A 20,172-nucleotide genomic window follows, 5' to 3' on the forward strand; every position below is an offset into this window, starting at 1 on the left:
TCTCATATCTAAAATATACTTGGAACTCAAAAAACTAAATCCCTCAACAACAAATCCTCAAAGAAACAATTGCCTGATAAATAAGTGGGCTACAGCAATCCCATTTTTGGGCATTTACCCAAATGTTTACAAACAAGACCATACTAAAGCTACCAGCACAACTATGTTTATTGCAGCATTATTTACCATAGCTAAGATATGGAACCAGCCCCTCAGTAGATGAATGGATCAAGAAAATGTGGTATATATACACAATGGAATTCTATGCCTCCATCAGAAAGAATGACATTGCCCCATTTGTTAGGAAATAGAAATACTTGGAAAAAATTATATTAAGTAAAGTAAGCCAGGTCCAAAGCAACATAGGTCCCATGGTTTCCCTTATTTGCAATATCTAGTATATGTATGAGTCAAGCGGAAAAGGTCAGATAATGTGATGTTAGGAAAATGAACCCTTAGATATGTATTTTAATGTTTTTTTCCTTTCATGCATTTGTTTCTAACTCATTTATAAGATTATCTCTTTGTAGCTTTGTATGTCCCTCCCCCACAGTATAACCCCTGCTTTCACTACATTTGATGTCTGTATAATTTGTGGAGGCGAAGGGGAAAAACAAGTCGTTTAAGGATACAGGTGGACCTGTTGCATCAATGAGAAGTACAAGTTGTCATGTCGAAAACGAGCTTTACAATGTTGGTGGGGGGGGGCGGGGGGGGGAGGCGGGGAGGATTGGGTGGGGGGGCTGGCTGGGGAGGCTGGGAAGGGATGTGAAGGGTAAACAAAGGAGGAGGCTGCAATTCTTGATAAGAAATATACGCATTAACCTACTCATGTAATTGTAACCCCTCTGTACAGTGTGTTCACAAAAAATAAAAATTAAAAAAAATAAGTGGGCTAAAGAAATAAGAATGAAATAGTAATAAGAAAAGAAATAAGGAAATAAGAATGGCCATTAGACACGTGAAGAAATGCTCAACTTCTCTAGCCATAAAAGAAATGCAGATCAAACCAACATTGAGATACCACCTCACCCCAGTTAGAATGGCTACAATCAAGAAATCTAGTAACAACAGATGCTGGAGGGGATGTGGACAGAAGAGAACCCTACTGCATTGTTGGTGGGAGTGTAAACTTGTTCAACCACTTTGGAAAACAGTATGGAGGTTCCTCAAAAGACTCCACATAGAGCTCCCCTATGACCCAGCAGTCCCACTTTTGGGCATTTACCCAAAAAATCACAAACAAGGTCATACCAATGCTACCAGAGCAACCATGTTTATCTCAGCATTATTCATCATAGCCAAGATATGGAACCAACCCAGATGCCCCTCAGTAGATGAATGGATCAAGAAAATGTCATATGTGTATATATATGTTAATGGAAATCTATGCCTCCATCAGAAAGAATGACATTGCCCCATTTGTTAGGAAATGGAAAGACTTGGAAAAAATTATATTAGGTGAAGTAATCCAGGCCCAAAGAAACATAGGTCCTATGGTTTCCCTTGTTTGCAATAACTAGTACATGTCTAGGACAAGCAGAGAAAGTCAAAGGCTATGTACATATGACCATATAAGATGATGTTAAGCAAAATGAACCCCAAGACAGGGACATAAGTGGTTTTTTCTTTCTTTCTTATTGTTTTTAATGTACTTATAATGCACTATATGATTCTTTTGTTTCTTTTGTATGTTCTTCCCCCACGGTATACCTCCCGTTTTCACTGTATTTGATTCTGGTGTTCTGCATCTTGTATATACATTTTTGTAATTTGGAGAGGAAAGGGATATAGCATAACGCTTAAATGGGGATGCAGGTTGACCCATTGTGACAATGAGATGTATAGGACACTATGTTGAAAATGAACTTTACAATGGGAGGGGGGAATTGGGGAGGTGGAGAGGGAAGGGATGGTAGCAATGCTTGATAAGAAATGTACTCCATACTCTACTCATGTAACTGTAACCCCTCTGTACAGTATTTTTACAATAAAATACATAAAAACAAAACAAAAACAAGAGTAGAAATATTATCTGTTCTCCATATATCCTTTAAGGAATTAAAGATAATTTCGTGAGGAATTAACTTTCTGTGGTGATACTTAGAGAGTTGTTGCATTACCAAGTGATGAGTAGATGCGTAGTTAGGGTAGTCAAGTTGTGTTATACTAACACTCTCTGCTTCTCTTCGGCAAAATACATTAAAATCTTATTTCTGGCCTAATGTAGAGAGTAGGGAGTGTAACTGCATGAAATCTCCAGATCCTAGGCCTCAGGGTAGTTACTCACTGCTCAGTGTAATCACTCAGGAGTGGGGCTCTGGAAGTTCTCTTACTTCTGTGCTCCTACCCTGCTCGCTAGGGCATGGAGTGTGGCAGCTCTAGCAGTAGCTGTTAAATCTTGTACCTGAAAAGCGTGCCTGTTCTTCCCTCTCATGTCTCCTAGGTCAGTATCACTAATAGGATTATGTCTAACTTCAAAGGGGATAGGAAAACAAGAATTTCCTTGAATAGTGCTATCGACCATGATGGTGTATGAGCATTATTTTGTGACAGAAAGCGAGCTGGCTTAGGTAAGATAAAATAAGCATTGTATTGAAAGCAAACTGTAGATCAATTCCATGGGTTGTGGAGATTAAATATTTTAAAACAGTTTTAGATTACAGGGGGGAAAAAAGAAGTGATGCTATTACAGTTTCCATATAACCCACATTTGTCTTCTCTAATATTGCATGTTATTTCAGCATGACAATTAACCAAATATACTTTAACTAATGTCAATACCTTACTCAGAGTTTGCCTAATGTCCTATTATATCCCAGGGTTCTGTCTCAAATGACACATTACATTTAGCAGCGATATCGCCTTAAGCTCTTAACTGTGACAATTTTTTACACATTCCTTATTTGTATGACCTTGAAGTTTTGAGGACCACTGGTCAAGAATTTTATGGCATGTCCTCCAAGAGGAACTTCTTGATGTCTTTCTCATGATAAGACTGGGGTTGTGGATTTGGGCAGGAATATAATAGAGGGCAGATGCCCTGTCATTACAGGCTTTCAAGAGTAAGTAAACAAATAGTGTTAGAGTCAGTCACCATAGCTGCTGATTTTAATCACCTCACAAAGGTCATGATTCTGAGCTTTCCTGTTTCTACCTTCCATCTTTCCATGCTGTCTCTTTGGAAGAAAGTCACTATAAGCAGCCCATCCTCATGCAGTGTGGAGTTCTGCTCCATTTACTCCAGTGTGACACATCTACATAAATTATTTGGAGTTTTTCTTTCTGAAAGATTTGCATTTTCTTTCTTTTAATTCATTTGTTTATTAAATCATCTACTTATATCAACATGGACCCATAAATATGTATTTTATGCTTTGTGTTATCATTCAATGCCACATGATTTTATCAAATTGTTCCATACTGGGTCATTGGGATGTCTGATTAGTGTGTTTTTGTGAAAGGCATCTCCTGTTTCTGACGTAGTAGTTCTTTTGTACCAGTACTGGGGCTTGAAATCAGTGCCTGAATGCTGTCCTTTAGCTTTTTCATTCAAGGCTGTCATTCTATCACTTGAGCCACAGCTCTTCTTCCAGCTTTTTGGTAGTTAATTGGAAATTAGATTCTCATGGACCTTCCTGCCCAAACAGGCTTCCAACCCCGATACTCAGATCTCAACCTTTTGAATGGCTTACTTCTGACCTAGTTCTTGAGATTTATCCTTTGAAGGGTTGAATCAGCAGCCCAAGTGTTCTGTCTATTAAAATAACTTCTTTCATTTCATATTTACCTTTTAACTTTGCTGTGTGATCTTTTTCAGAAAGACAAGAAGTTATCTGTCTGATAAGATGACTATTTAAAACTGCTACTGACTGCAACGGCTGTGAATAACAAAACATTCTTATTGTATAAGAAATTACAGATTTCTAAAGGGGGAATGTATAATACTGAAATATCTAGGTTGGTTAAGATCATTGTTTCTGCCCTGTAGAAACTATCTTCTAGAAATAACAGTTATAGGAAAAACAACCAAATGGTTTCTAATGTCTAACATATTTCCAGCAAAAGAAAAGAAGGGAACTGAATTTGTATTGATTACTTTTATTTCCTCCCAATGTAGTATCATAGGCTTTTAATTTAACTTCTGTACAAAGTGATCAGTAGATCAACTCCATACATTATTCACCGGGCTGATAATGGTTTTTTTTTTTTTATCTTTGTTCTGGAGAGCTAAGGATCTTTCTGTGTTCCAAAGACACAAGCTTCTAAAGCTGCTTATCCTCTTTATCATGTATGTACTTGAGTGTGGTTTGGTTTTGTTACCATAGCAAGCATTGCCCCTGTCAGTTTGGGTCATAAAGCCTTTGTATAACTGGAAGACAATAACTACCACCAATCTGGACTAGATGTTTAATTGTCAGTTCAGGCCTAGAGAGCTTCGACTTGTTCTCCATCTGCCAGCAGATATCCTCAGGCAGGGGAATATCACTGCCGTTGGAACTCGGCATGAGATAAAGTAACTTTTATTTTAACTGTGATAAGGGACAATGAATGGAAACTGTGAGGAATGGTGGGAAACAGTGGGGTTCATTGTTTACAGGCAAAATTGTTCAGGACTACTTCACACTGGAGAGCACTCTTGGAATTGGGAGAGGAGAGACAGGGCCAGGAATAGACTCTCAGATCTGCAAACAAACATTTTGGGAGAGATTTATCCTTCCATTTGTGCTGTCGGAAAGCTAGGGGATGTAGCAGAACACCACTGGCGGTTGGTTTCTTCCATAGATGAAGCCCACATCATTAAGGGCCTTGAAAATGAAATAGAATTTAAAATGGTTGCTAACTTGCTCATGTATGCCAGCACAAAGAACAAAGATTTCTGGGCAAATGAGTTCTTGGCGGCATATGCTGCCCTTGTAAGAGGGTTGATGTGGGTTTTTCTACATGCGGTACGAATCCTCTGTGACCGGCCACCTGTGCCTTATGGCATTACAATCTGCTCAGCTCTAGGACCCTTTAGCCACTACAAAAGACCTCTTTACTACCATTGGAATTCAAAAGACTTGAAAGGCCTCCAGGAGGCACTGTGGAGAAGCTGTGGTTCCAATGAAACACCTTTGAGTTGAGGAGAACCAGTTTTACACTGGTCTCTGAACTTGGAAATCTTAGCATTTTTTCCCCCTGGGAGATGGGGTGTTGAAATCAGATTGCTGAAGCTGTGTTACATGAATGAGAGCTTAAAAAAAGATTAAAGAAGTTTAAGGCAAAGTTCAGATATATCTTTACTATCTTCCTCAGCACATTGACACAAAGGATTAAATACAGTTTAACAGAAAAGTGGAAAAAATGATTTTAATAGAATATGGCCAGAAATTTTGGGGCTCAAGGATTGTTATCTATTTTCCTGAAAGTCGAATATTCTCACATAAAATTGAGAAGTCATTGAAGTTATAATGACATTCAGAAAAAAAGTCTATTTATTTTGACCCGAAGAAGAAGTTAGAAAAAAAAAAAAGAAAGAAAAACCTCTCCTAGGAACCAATACTTTATTTAATTTTCTTCCTGACTTACAATCATACCTGACTTATTGTTAAGATCTACCAGTGGCTCAGGTTGTTAAAGTCCCTGAGCTGTGCTTGAAAGATCTTCATAGTGTGTGTGAACTTTATAAAAAGTAAATATTCCTGACTAATATTAGTACGATTGAACTGAAAATTAAAATCCACCAGAAAGTAAAACCCTTAATATCTTATATCTGTCTGATCAAGAATTTAAATGAATTTGCTTTCCTAGTCCTTTTCAAAATTAAATTAAGACCAGGATGACACTTCAAGACATTGTACTTTGACCGTACTTGGTAGAAGAGAAAAAAAGTCCCCTGAGTGCCTAACTTGAAGAGCCCCATGAGATTCAGAGAAATATACTTTTTGAATACTTCAACTTGCTAGTGTCTTTTCAGTACTCAATTAACATAATTTGACACAATTATAGGTATAAACATTTTATAGGTACTTGGGAACAAGAGTGTCAAAAAGTGTTGATCTCCACTGCTTACATTGGCAACACTCACCCAGCTCTAGTGTGACACTTGAGCGAGCTGTGAAATATGCACCTTACTATTAATAAAATTCAAAGCATATTTCATCTTGACATCACATCACAAGTTTGACACTGCAGTTCATCTCTAAGGAATTCTGAGTCATGGAGATATCCCCTTGCTACATCCCTATCTCAACTAGATGATAATTTGATTCAAACTATTTTAATACATGCCAGTATGTATATATCCCCTGCAAGACAGAGGCTCACCACAGAGAAAGCAGGTCTAACTGACAGGTCAACATCACTTTTGTGAAATGGAACCTCAGTACTTTAAAGGAAACCTTGAATAAGTTTTATAGATTTTTCTGTTTTTATTCTTTCTCAGCAAGGCCTTTAAGTATTTGAAAATGGATGATGCCAAAACATATTTCACTTTTTTACTGTTGTGACAAAACTCAATTTTTAACAAATTGTTTTTTGAATCAATAATGGAAAATGTGGCTTATTAAATAACTTAAAGCTATTATATAGCTAAAGGTATATTTTCATATTTTATAGGTAAATTATGGCTAATTTTAGAGCTAAATAGCTTATAGTATTTTCTAATCCAACCATATAGGGACTTACTGACCTTGACAATTTCACACAAATGCTTGGTTTGATTTGTTTTCTAAACATCTGGACCTTTTTGGATACATACTACTTCAAGTACACAAAGAAGGAAAGGTAAATTATGGTTCAAGAAGCATGGCAGTAAGATGCTTGAATATTAGGAGAAAGGCATAGGAAAAGTGAGATGTGATGTTTCTTCAGCTCTGTTTTCTTTCATTGCTAATCACTGCTCGAGGTTTTCCAGAATATAAAAGCAATTTTGGTTTGCCTCATTTTCTGTGAATGAGCAGTCTTGATTAAAATGTATGTCTAGTAAAAAGAATCATCAGAATCATCTTGACACTGACAATGGAAACAAGCCCCATCTCAGTGAACATTGCTTTGGATCAGCATAGTTAGCCATACTTATGGGTATCCATTTTTAATGTTATTTTTTAATATTTGTACGTGTGTGTGTGTGTGTGTGTGTGTGGTACTAGGCCTGGACCTCATGTTCTGTACTTGCAGATACACTGCTACATGAGCCATGCCTAGTCCATTTGTCTTTTTTGTTATGTTTCAGATAGAGTCTTGTACTACTTGCCTGGGCTGGTCTCAGACCATGGTCCTCTTACTAGTGCCTCCCATAGATCTGGAAATACAGGCATAAGTCATCATGGCTAGCTCTTCTATACATTTTTATTAAAAACTGCAGAGTATGTTCTCTTAAATGGCATTTGTTAATAATTTTTCTAGATCTAAGGTATTTTTCTTACTTATGTGTGTATATATATCATTAAAGTGATACTTGAAATAAAAATACTATGATAGGGATTATTTTTCTTTAACATTTCTAAAAATAACAAGGATGAAGTGTGACTATTTCTTCATAATAGTATAGCTCTATATAATTTTTTTTTGGTCGGTCATGGGGCCTGAACTCTGGGCCTGGATGTTGTCCCTCAGCTCTGCAGCTCAAGGCTAGCGCTTTACCACTTGAGCCACAGCACCACTTCCGGCTTTTTCTGCTTATGTGGTGCTAAGGAATTGAAACCAGGGCTTCATGTATGCAAGGCAAGAACTTTACCACTGAACATCCTTCCCAGCCCCAGATCTATATAATTTTTAAGGTGCTATTATGTATTGTCTCGGTTGATATTCATAATCACAGTTGTCAGTTGGGAGAACAGAACTTAGAGTAATTGAACATATTTTTAATAATTAAAAAATAAAATATACTGTTTGTAATTCTGACCATATTATTGAGTCATATTACAACTTTGTATATGTCTACTAAAGTCAGCACAACTATTATGCTCATTTTACAGATAAAAAATTGAAGGTGGAAGTAGTTGGGTAACTTGACAAAGTTATGAGGTGGTAAATGGTAGTGTAGAATTCAGACTAGAATTTGATTGCCTCTGATTCCAAAGTTCAAGGTTCCCACTTTAACCTGTCTCTTTTTATTTTTATTTATTATTATTATTATTTAGTCGGTTGTGGGGCTTGAACTCTGAGCCTGGTGCTGTTCCTCAGCTCTTCAGCTCAAAGTGAGTTTTCTACTACTTGAGCCAGAGTGCCTTCTGGTTTTCTGGTAGTTTATTGGAGATAAGAGTCTCATGGGCTTTTCCTGCTGGGGCTGGCTTTGAACTGCGATCCTCAGATCTCAGCCTCCTGGGTAGCTAGGATTATAGGCGTGAGCTACCAGCGCCTGGCTTTAGCCTGTTTTCTTTGAGAGCAGCTCATACAATTCTTTCATCTTTTAGATAAACTGAGTTCTAGAAGGGCAACGTCTTTGGGACTAAATTTCACAGCCATGTAGCAACAAAATGAGGGCTTGGACTTTAATGTTTTTATCATATGGTAAAGAATTTCTGTGGTTACACTTGTACAGTTCTATAAATGGATAACTAGGTAGGTGAAGTAGTTAATTAACTCACGAATGATTGATGCTTAATGACAACCACAGATGATTTTCACCTGTGCCTCATGAATGAGATGCTTCACAGTTGACTCTGGTGTAGATGTCTTGTCTAGCTCAGATGGGATTTGAGTTTTCAGGGAGCACTAAGTTGTATGGATCAACTCACACTTCTTTCTAAATGTGGTTCATCCCTTGATGTGCTATTTTTTTACTTGCCCCTATCAATGGTCTTCTGGTTTTAAAGGCAGGATTGGATTTCTCTGATTTCCCTTGATGATTTTGAAAGTATTCAAATATTCTATTCTTGTGGCGGCTGCTAGGGTTAAGGGTGGGAGAATAATGTATATTATGATAGCCAGCCATGGCCAATCCTCACCTTTCTTTGCTGTTGCTTGAATGGGATTTTGAAAAAAGAAAGAGACAAAGAAGGAAGGATACACTACAGAACAATCTAGTTCTCAACGTCTACGTCACTCTTTAGGAAGATCATAGGGATGCTAAAAGCTGAGGAAAAGTCATAATGAGTCATTCAGAGTGAAAGGTGACACAAGAAGAGAAGGCAAGGAGGAATGCAAAGTGAGAAGAGATGCAACACATGAGTAACAGCCTCAAGTGCCTTCGCCCATTTCCATAGTTCTGCTTTTGTTTTGTCCTTGCAGAAATCAAGGGAGTGCACAGGTCATGGACTGCCTCAAAAGAGCTGGATTTCAAAGGGGATCTGATGAGTTTTACAACTAAGAAAATTAACACAATGACTTAAAGGCAAATATAGGTGAGCATTACTTAAATTGTTAGTAGATACTTACTATAGATTGACAGACTGAAATTCATTCCATACTTATAAACACATGGAATTTTCCCCTCTGAAAATGAAGATATGTTCAGACCAGCATTAAAAAAAGGTGACTTTAGATTCATAAGAAATCCAAAGATAATTCCTGAATGGTGCCTTAAAGAATGGTTGGTTTACATAGTCACACCAAGTGTCCGAAGGAGGGCAGAAAAAATAGGCAAAATGGTAAAATGTAAGTAGATGTAAATAAAGCACAAAGAAAATACTGAATGATGTTGGTGACATGGAGTGGGTGATGGAGTTAGCAGTTTTTCTCCAACTCTCAGGCTCTCTTCCTCTTTCTCTTGCCACTATTAAAAGCATCAGCCCACTTGGTATAGATTTTTGTTAGCCTCCACCCATCTTTTTTCCCCCTCTTCTTTTCCCTCTTTTTTTCCTCTCCCTTCCCTCTTACCTTCTTTCCTTTCCCTTTCTTTCCTTCCTTTTCACTTTCACCTCTGAAGATAGAAATGCTTCAACAAACTAGCAGTAGGATTGGAAATGTGTCAAAGCTTAAAAAGCTATCCTTTGAGCTGTGAGTATAAAGTGGTCACAGCTACCCTGTTTATGAGACTGGTGTGTATACTCAGTCTCATCTTTTAGGCCAGCACTTCTCAAACTTTAATGTGCATGTGTGTCCCTTGGGCATTTTGGTAAAATGAAGACTTTGCTTCTATAGGTATGGGTGAGGTAGGTCTATACTTACCACAGATAACATATGCTCAGACAATGCTGCTGCTCTTGAATACCGTGAACAAGTCTATGATTATCTTAGGAAGCTAGCAGAGTTATATTTATAATTGTAGGCTAACTTATTTTGTTCATCAACTAATCTTAAATTTACCTTCCTGGAAAATGGCAATTTCTAAATGTAACCTCATAAAAGAAGATTTTGAGGGATAAAAGGAAGTAGATAATTATTTAATTCCTGAAAAATGTTTAATTTCAGAAGATTGAAAAATTGGGTCTTTGATCTAATTAAATGGAGGCTGAAGCTGATAGATGTATCACGACATATTTCATGACAGAGCCGGGAGAGTAGGAACAGTACAGTTCCTGTTTCCTGTCCAGAAATTTCAGCAAGAAATGACTAGAGGAAGCACACTACTTACACAATAATGCATCATTTGTAGATATTTATTTGGATGTAAAGAGTAAATTTTATTTTAAAATAAGAACTATTTCCTCATACTCATTTTAATGGCTGAAATAAAAAAACACTATTTCACTAGTTCTATTGCATATATTTCTTCATATGTTACCATAGCTGAAATAGGATGTGGCCATATGTAGTATATTTTGGTAAGCTCCTGTTAACCAGATGATCGTTATAAACCATAAGCCACAGTGGCAAGGCTGATCAAGGGAAATGTCATGTCATTTCAATAAAAAACAAAAGCAAAAACATCAGAATGATCTGAGTGAGACAGGTGATAACATGGGTGTGCGCAGCTTGAAAGTAAATCCTGGGCCATTTTGAGAAATTCTGCTTCACCAATGCTCTTGGTGGCCCATATGTTGATCTCCCATAATGTATGTGTTGAAGGCTAAGACTACTAGGTTCTACAGGCACAGAATATTTTTATATATTTTCCTTTTAACTTTTTAGATAAAATCTATATATAAATAAATATGAACAAACTCTTTCACCCGGGATGAAATAAATTTACCAAGCAAGAGAAATACCACTAAGAAATTAAAACAAAGCAGATGCACTATACAATTAATGATAACCTAATTTGATAAGTTTTAAACTAAAGTTTGCCTGCTGGGCTATAAAGTAATTCTAAATTGCAAAATTATAGATGGTAGAATACATAGCAAATCTAAAAAGTGACCTTCAATTAGTTCCTAAATCAACCCAGGATGCATGGGTCAAACAAAAGAAGGAAAAGAATGGTGAATTGGGTTTGTTGATATTTAATAAATTAGAAAATACATGTAGTCAAGTTGTTTTTAATTCTGAATACTTGTATGACCTTGGGCAAGTTTCAATTTCCTTATTGACAAAATAAACAAACATGGTTTAAGATAATATCCAACACATCTTTAAGATCTTGGATTATATACATAAAAATGTGGATAAGAGTTTAATCTTATTCACTGCAGTTATTTTTTTCTTTACCTAATGTATTGTGGCATATTTTTTTCTGATAAAAAATGGACCTTCTTACATTTTAGTTAAATCTGAACTCCAGTTCTATTTGGATATGAAGAGCAACTGGTCAGACTAAGTAATTCCAGGGATATTTGAAACACTCAAGAATCTATGGATAGATTCCAAAGCTTTTTCTTTTCCAGAGGAAATAAACTTAAATCTTCTAATGTATCCAAAATAATAAGTTATGTTATTATAACAATCTCTGTTATATCACTTTGTCTTTTTTTGGGTGAGAGGGTATCCCACAGCATTCCTTTTCCAAACAGTGCCCTGATTTCTTTCTTAAGTCTGACCTTTTGAGTTCTCTACACTCATACTGTGCTGTAAATCAATATCTGAACTCATGATAGACAGGTTTCTCAGAACAAACCAATCACTTTCTTTTCTGCAAGAATGAAAAGACAGTAGTTCCCATACTTCTGTGCGGTGTCTTGAAGAGATGGTCAATGTGCTCCGGGGTCCTCAATATCCAAAGCTGACCTGGTCCTTGATCTGATACTGAGCTGTCCCCAAGCCTGGCACACAGCCTTTTCTTCCATTTTGAGATCCCTTTTGTGTTATCTCTCCTTTGGTTTAAGTTTTTGATGTTTAAAATCAAGGAAGTTTAACAAGTGCAAGGATAACATTAGATGGGGACCTTTAAGACTTCAGTATGAAACCTTCAGTATTAAACCTGGTTCACAAACCTATTAGTGTAATTTTGTTTTTTTTTTTAATTTAATTTAATTTTATTTGTGAACATACTGTACAGAGGAGTTACAATTACATGGGCAGGATAATGCATACATTTTCTTACCAAGCATTGCAGCCTCCTCCTTTGTTTACCCTTCACATCCCTTCCCAGCCTCCCCCCTCCCCCCCAATCCCAATCCTTCTCCTCCCCCCCCCCCCCCCCCCGCACCGACGTTGTAGAGCTAGTTTTGGACATGACAACTTGTACTTCTCATTGTTGCAACAGCTCCACCTGTATCCTTAAACAACTGGTTTTTCCCCATCTCCTCCACAAGTTATACTGACATCAAATATAGTGAAAGCAGGGGTTATACTGTGGGGGAGGGACATACAAAGCAACAAAGAGATAATCTTATAAATGCTTTAGAAACACATGCATGAAAGAAAAAAAACATTAAAATACACATCTAAGGGTTCATTTTCCTGACATCACATTATCTGACCTTTTCCGCTTGACTCATACATATACTAGATATTACAAATAAGGGAAACCATGGGACCTATGTTTCTTTGGGCCTGGCTTATTCACTTAATATAATTTTTTCCAAGTTTTTCCATTTCCTAACAAATGGGGCAATGTCATTCTTTCTGATGGAGGCATAGAATTCCATTGTGTATATATACCACATTTTCTTGATCCATTCATCTACTGAGGGGCATCTGGGTTGCTTCCCTATCTTAGCTATGGTAAATAATGCTGCAATAAACATAGTCGTGCTGGTAGCTTTAGTGTGGTCTTGTTTGTAAACATTTGGGTAAATGCCCAAAAGTGGGATTGCTGGGTCATAGGGGAGTTCTTTGTGAAGTCTTTTGAGGAACCTCCATACTGCTTTCCAAAGTGGTTGAACAAGTTTACATTCCCACCAACAATGAAGTAAGTTCCTTTCTGTCCACATCCCCTCCAGCATCTGTTGTTGTTAGAGTTCTTGAATTTTGCCGTTCTAACTGGAGTGAGGTGATATCTCAATGTTGTTTTGATTTGCATTTCTTTTATGGCTAGGGATGTTGAACATTTCTTCATGTGTCTATTGGCCATCCTTCTTTCTTCTTCAGAGAAGTTCCTCTTTAAGTCTTTCGCCCACTTATTTATTGGGCAGTTGTTTCTTTGAGGATTTGTTGTTGGGGGGTTTAATTTTTTGAGTTCCAAGTATATTTTAGATATGAGACCCTTGTCCGTTGTATGGCTAGTAAAGATCTTCTTCCAATCCGTGGGCTTTCTATTGATCTTACTAGCTATGTCATTTGCCCTGCAGAGGCTCTGTAACTTTATGCAATCCCATTTGTCCAACCTTTCTTTGATTTGTTGTGCTTCCGGGTCTCTATTCAGAAAATTTCGGCCTGAGCCAAGGAGATCTATGTAATTTTGTTTGTTTCTTTGACATTACTAGGGTTTGAACTCACAGCCTCACACTTACTAGTGAAAGCAGAGAGAACTTTTTAGGATTTCAACATCTCATTGCTTACAACATGAAAAAATGTTTCAATTGTTTACAAATACCTAGAATTTAAAACTGGAAATCCCATACATCATTTTTAGTTTTACTTTGAAATTGCCAATACTTTTTAGTTGATATGATGGGCTTTGGTTTTTACACAAATTACATCTCCAAATAGAATTTTGAAATGCAAACTTTATTCTTATCTTGTCCATAATTAAAAGTAACTGAGTTCCTTTCTTGAGTGATAGTTCCATTTATTAGCTATAACAATTTTTCATTTTTTAATAAGCTATTGTTCTTTGGAAACCCATCACTCTTGGTGCTACTATGCTAATAGAAATCATTGGCTAGTTAAAGAAATATAGAAAGCCAGGTGCCGGTGGCTCACGCCTGTAATCCTAGATACTAAGGAGACTGAGATCTGAGGATCATGGTTCAAAGCAACCAGGGCAGGAAACTCCGTGAGACTCTTATCTCTAATAAACCACCAGAAAACCAGAAGTGTTTTCTAGTGTATATATATGTATATATATATATATATATATATATATATATATATAGAGAGAGAGAGAGAGAGAGAGAGAGAGAGAGAGAGAGAGAGAGAGAGAGAGAGAGAGAGAGAGAGAGAGCGCCCTGAACTGATGTTTGTGCCTATAATCCTAGCTACTCAGGAGGCTGAGAAATAGAATCTCAGTTCAGAGCTAGTCTGGAAAAATTCATGAGACTCATCTCTAATTAACCAGTGAAAACTGGAAGTGGAGATGTGGCTCAAGTGGTAGATCAACTGGGAAGGGGAAAAAAAAACCCAAAACTATGGGAATGTATAAGACCCTGCATTTAAGCCCCAGTACTAGGTTGGAGGGGTGCAATAAAAAGAAAAGAAATATCAAGGCTCAAGCAATGGAAAGCAATTGCATGCTCTCGGAGTTTCTTGTCTTGGAAACACATTCTGGAGAGTAGCACCTGTCTTCCATGCTGTCCATGCTTCTTGCCTTGCCACTTTACGATGGTTCCATCTTTCTTTCACCAGGTCTGGTTTACAAGAAACATTTCTGCATGTATTTAGGAGATCAATAAAATCTTGAGTGCCTAAGTCACCCTTCTTATGTGTAAATACTAGATTCACTGATGATGTGACCTCTGCCAAATTAAAGTGTCTTGTCACTTCAGATTTCCATCTGTAACATAGAGTTAAGTAGAATATAGCTTCACCTGATTCCTGTGAGCCTCTTATGAGAAAATCTAGTTGTGTAGTATCCAGACATTTATTATTAGATCTTGATGTTTTTTTTTTTCAAATAATGGGTTTTTCAATCAGAGTTTCTTACTTGCGAGGCTGGAGTTCCACCACTTAAGCAACACCTCTAGGGTTTTTATATGGGTATTTTTGTTGTTCTTGTTGGTTGTGGGGCTTATACTCTGGGCCTGGACTCTGCCCCTCAGTTCTTCAGCTCAAGGCTAGTGCTCTAGCACTTGAGCCACAGCGCCACTTTGTTTTTCTGGTGGTTTATTGGAGATAAGAGTCTCATGGACTTTCCTGCTCGGGCTGGCTTTGAACCTTAATACTCAGATCTCAGCCTTCTGAGTAGCTAGGATTACAGGCATTAGCCATTGGTGCCTGGCTTTATTTTTTAAAACCATTGGTATTTTTAAGATAAAATCTTGAAAAACATTCTGCTCTGGTTAACCTTGAACCATAATATTTCTGCTTTCAGCCTCTGGAGCAGTTAAAATTTCAGGAATGAATAACCTGCACCCAGGTTTTTTTAAAAAATGAATTGTACATTAATTAACATATAATTATATATATATATGTTATGATATATTATACATAATTAATGTAAATGGAAAGGAAAATCTTAGTGAGTAATATGGCACATGGTAGGCGATAGATGGCAGAGGGGAGGGTATAGAGCATCCAGGAGTGATATTCAAATGGTAGGCTATGAAGGGTAGAAGTAGGGCTGGGAAGGATGGGACAAATGAGATAGAAAATTAATGGAAGGAGTTTATTGGTAATGGAAAAGTCACTCACAATGTTGAGAACAAAGGAGTCAGGAAGAACAGATGTAAGGAGGAATAAAGAGACATTTTGTGGAATGCAGGAAAGACGTTCAAACAGAAAGTTCAGCTAAGAAATGAGGTGACCCATTGTAACAATGTACAAGACACTATGTTGAAAACAAACTTTACAACTTTGTGTGTGGGGGAAGTTGTGGAGGTGAGAGGGAAGGGATGGTAGGGGGAAAACAAAGGAGGAGGCAACAATGTTCCATAGGAAATGTATTCATTACCTATTGCTCATGTAATTGTAACACCTCTGTATAGTATTTTCACTATAAAAAATGTATCCAAAAAAAAAAGAAGAAATGAGGTGCTGGGTTGCAACTTGAGAAAGTCTATGGAAATCTGTGGTCTTTTTGAATGAGTCAACAAAGCCTGCCATCTCTTCTTTCCTGTCAGAGATATCTGAAAGTTCTAGGGGACCAGTGACTTTTGAAAAACACAGTCTATTGAACCTTAGTCCCTGTTGCTGTAAACTAGACATTGATGGATCCTCATGTACCATCCCAAATGGAGATAATACACAAAGCGTGAATTTAGACACTAGCTGGGTTGAAGTAATGTGAGAGTTAAATATGAAAGCATTAGACTGTTCTTCACCCAGTTTCTTCTTGAATGTTTCAGTTTTGTTCTGGATGTTTGGAAAGTATAAAAATATTCTTGGAAAAGCAGACAGTCTGCTTAAAAGGCAAATAAAACCCATCTCCTGCCTCGCTCTACTATTTTATACTACTATCTGGTCAGTTGCATTGAACATGGCAAATAAATGCATAGTTCAGTCGTCCAATGGTTTTAAATGGCAAGCATAGTAATACAGAAAATAAGGTTAATTTTAAAAATGATACTAGGAAATTAATTGTCTATAAGAAATGGAAACTATTTGTATAAAAATGCATCACTTGAAACATTCACAATCTAAATATGTGTGTAAACCATTCTCAATGAAATGCAAGCATGATGAGTAAGGATATTAACTTTGAATTGCAAGCACAGACTCTAATTGTGCTCACCTAATCGTCCATTATATACACAATTTACTGATTTGCATGCTCAACTAGAAAGACTCAAATATTACCTAAGTGTCACTTAAATATCCATGGCTTTTAAGTGTAGAGTTGTTCAAAATAAAAAAGGTTCACTTCCCTTAGCAGGCATATTACTTTACCCTGTTTATATTTTAATTCATTAAAATACCAAAAGCTTAATTATTTCAAAACTTTTATGCCTTTAATTTTTACAGAGCTGAATGTGCCACTTTTTTGACCTGCAAAAAAAAGAAAATTTATCTTATTTTATCTTGTGAATAATAGGTATGTGGACTTATATTAAATCATTGTATTTGTTCATGTTTTTACAGACTATGGCATTTTGAGTCACCTTTGAACTCAATTATACTTTAATAGTGTCTCTTACCATTTTAATATCTTCCTTTGTAGAATTACATCTTTTACAAAGTAGAACATTTGAAACTTTGAGAAATGCTTGCATGTTAAAGATTGGAAATTGAAAATTTTATACTCCTTATCCAATCCAAAATCGAGCTTTACTTCAGTATCTGATGTTTCCTTTGTAAGGTCCTGGCTTTTGGTAGAGAATGTTGGTTGAAAAGGTGTAAGGATGGAGTTATGATTAGTTGTGTAGAAACAAAGAGAACATATGGAAAGAGGTATAAATTATAGCATTCTTTTCAAAAGTTTATACAAGAAGAGCTTTCCCCGTCCTTTCTATTTTTTGCTGCCCCTACCTGAGGCTCTTTGGGCTTTTATGTATCTACCACCATGTGGGGGTTGGCAACAATGGCCTCAAATTCTATCCTTGATTCAGGATTATGGGCTCAAGTATCAGTTCACTTTCAGTATTAATTATTCTAATCACTAGGTAGGGAATTTCAGACACTAGGTAGGGAATTCCCCTCCTTCCTTCCTTCTCTTTCGGTTTCATTTTTTCTTTTATTTGGTTTTTATTATCTTTAGTTGTACAAAAGAGTTTCAATTTAACATGTCAGTTTAGCAGCGTTTGATCAGTGTCACCCTTAAATACATTTTCTAATGAGGGTAAATTTTACATTTTATTTTATTTATTGGTTATGGGGTTTGAACTCAGGGCCTGGGCGCTGTCTCTCAGCATTTCAGCTCAAGGTGAGTGAGCTACCACTTGAGCCATAGCACTACTTCCGGTTTTCTAGTGGTTAATTGGAGATAAACATCTCACGGACTTTCCTGCCCAGGCTGGGTTTGAACCGTGGTCCTCAAATCTCAGCCTCCTGAGTAGCTAGGATTTACAGGTGTGAGCCACTGGCACCCATTTTTGTGGCAAACATATTAATATTGAAAACAAAGTAAATTTACATAATGGATACTACTTCTTGAGTTAGCATCTCTCTCAGCATTTTTCTCAGTGAAAGGATACCATTTTATTCAAAGGTAAGATTATTAGAGTCCTTTTTCATAGCTCTTATTAAGAAAAATTCACAACATTTAAAAACTCATATATACCTTTAAAGTTCTCATGCATAAAATGAAATATACCATGGTAGAATCTAAGTGCAAGAGTAATGTTTATCAGGTTCTGTATTATAGATCTCTAGAGAGACACTATTTATATATTACATGGAGGAAGTATTTGTGGAAATTGACCCATGATTATGATGGCCCACACTCAACTCATAGCTCATCTATGGTCTAGTTTGGCCCTAGCTTGAATGGAGAAGAGGATGCTCCCTGCTTATCTCATTTCAAAAAAAGGGAGAAAGGGGAAACAAAATTTCCCATTGTTTATCTGGGTATCCTTTTACTTTCTGGGCCTTGAAACAATCTCTAACATTGGCTTTATCACTCAAGGCTGACAACTCTAACGTTGAGCCATGTCTCTAGTTCTGGATTTCTGATAGTTAATGGGAGATAAAAATGTCATGGATTTATCTGTCTCAGCTGGCTAGCTTTGAACCTTGATCCTCAGGCTCCTGAGTAGCTAGGATTACAGGCATAAGCCACTAATGCCAGGCTTTTGGGCATTATGTAATTCCTGCCAATTTAGTACAAAAACTGATGACCACAGCTACTTTTAATAAAATACATATTTAAATCTTGAAACAATCTTCAAGATGTTACTATTATTTAAATTTTATTAATGAGAAAATTAGAAGTCATTAATGTCAAGTATCTTGGCTAAGGTCAGAGAGTTATAAATTGTGCATTCTGAATTCATCCTTGTACAAAGTATGGATTTTACTACTACATGAACTTGCTTTTTCAGCTACATTAAAAAAAAAAAAGCACAATTCTGAAAGGAAAAAATTCCACCCAGAAGGACAATGTTGACGTTCCCTGTTTCTAACAAGTCTAGAGAAAGTATATTTATTTATTGATTCAATGTAATATGAAAGGCATGACAAATGAGATACATGTGAAAACAATCCTTTACCAGTTCTGAGAACATAAGCATTTCCCCAAAGAGGGAAAAAACCAAACAAAAACAAAAACCTTCTTTAAAATGGAACCACTTCCTTTTAGTTACTCTACATTTTTCATCTTTAGTTTTCTTCTCCCCCCCCCCATTGAAAGGTTATTAGATTGAATATCACTCAAACAAATAAATAAGCCAATTTCTTTCCATTAGCTTGTCAACATTTAAAAGGCTTGAGATTGATTTACTTCAGCAATCAATTTAGAGGTAATTCTTTCCAATCTAGTACAACTTTTGGGACTTTCACTCTCTTTGTCACCCCATAATCTGTGTTGCTTTTCTGGTCTTCAAATTCCTCCCCAGCCAGTCTTGGTGACATGAGGTAGATATATTTCTACTGTGTTTTTCTTTTTGCAAAATGTTATTGATGAAAAAATAGAAGATATAATGGGAAGAAATTGCTCAGCTATCATTAGACTTTGATTTACAGCATTTAGAAAAGCAGAGAAAATTCAACAAAGTCAGTATTACCACCTTTTAAAGTAAGTTTGATTGTCCAAAGAGCCATAGTAAATATATACATTACAGATATACATGAAAAGAGAGAGAGAGAAAAGGAAGAAGGGAGAGAGAGGGCAAAGGGAATGGTAAAGAAATGAATAGAGGTAGGAGAAAAGAAGAGGGGAGAAAAATTGGATTGAATAGGAGAAGGGAGGAAAAATGAGAAGAAAAGAGAAGAAAAACATAGCACAGGAAAAAGAGAAAAAAAAATAAAACAAACTAGGTACAGATATACCCCAACCTTTATTATAGATTTATGTGCTAGGATATCCCAGCATGAGACTCTGCATGTGTTTGAAGATGGACTACTTCAGCAGTATAATATCACATAGATATTTTATTTGATGTATGAATTTAAAACATCTTACTAAAGGCAGCCGTACCACAGATGTTATAAGACCCCATCAAAAGATGGTTTCTT

The sequence above is a fragment of the Dipodomys merriami genome, unplaced genomic scaffold (assembly GCF_024711535.1).
Source record: "Dipodomys merriami isolate MVZ:Mamm:240054 unplaced genomic scaffold, mDipMer1.0.p SCAF_7, whole genome shotgun sequence".
NCBI classification, from domain to species: domain Eukaryota; kingdom Metazoa; phylum Chordata; class Mammalia; order Rodentia; family Heteromyidae; genus Dipodomys; species Dipodomys merriami.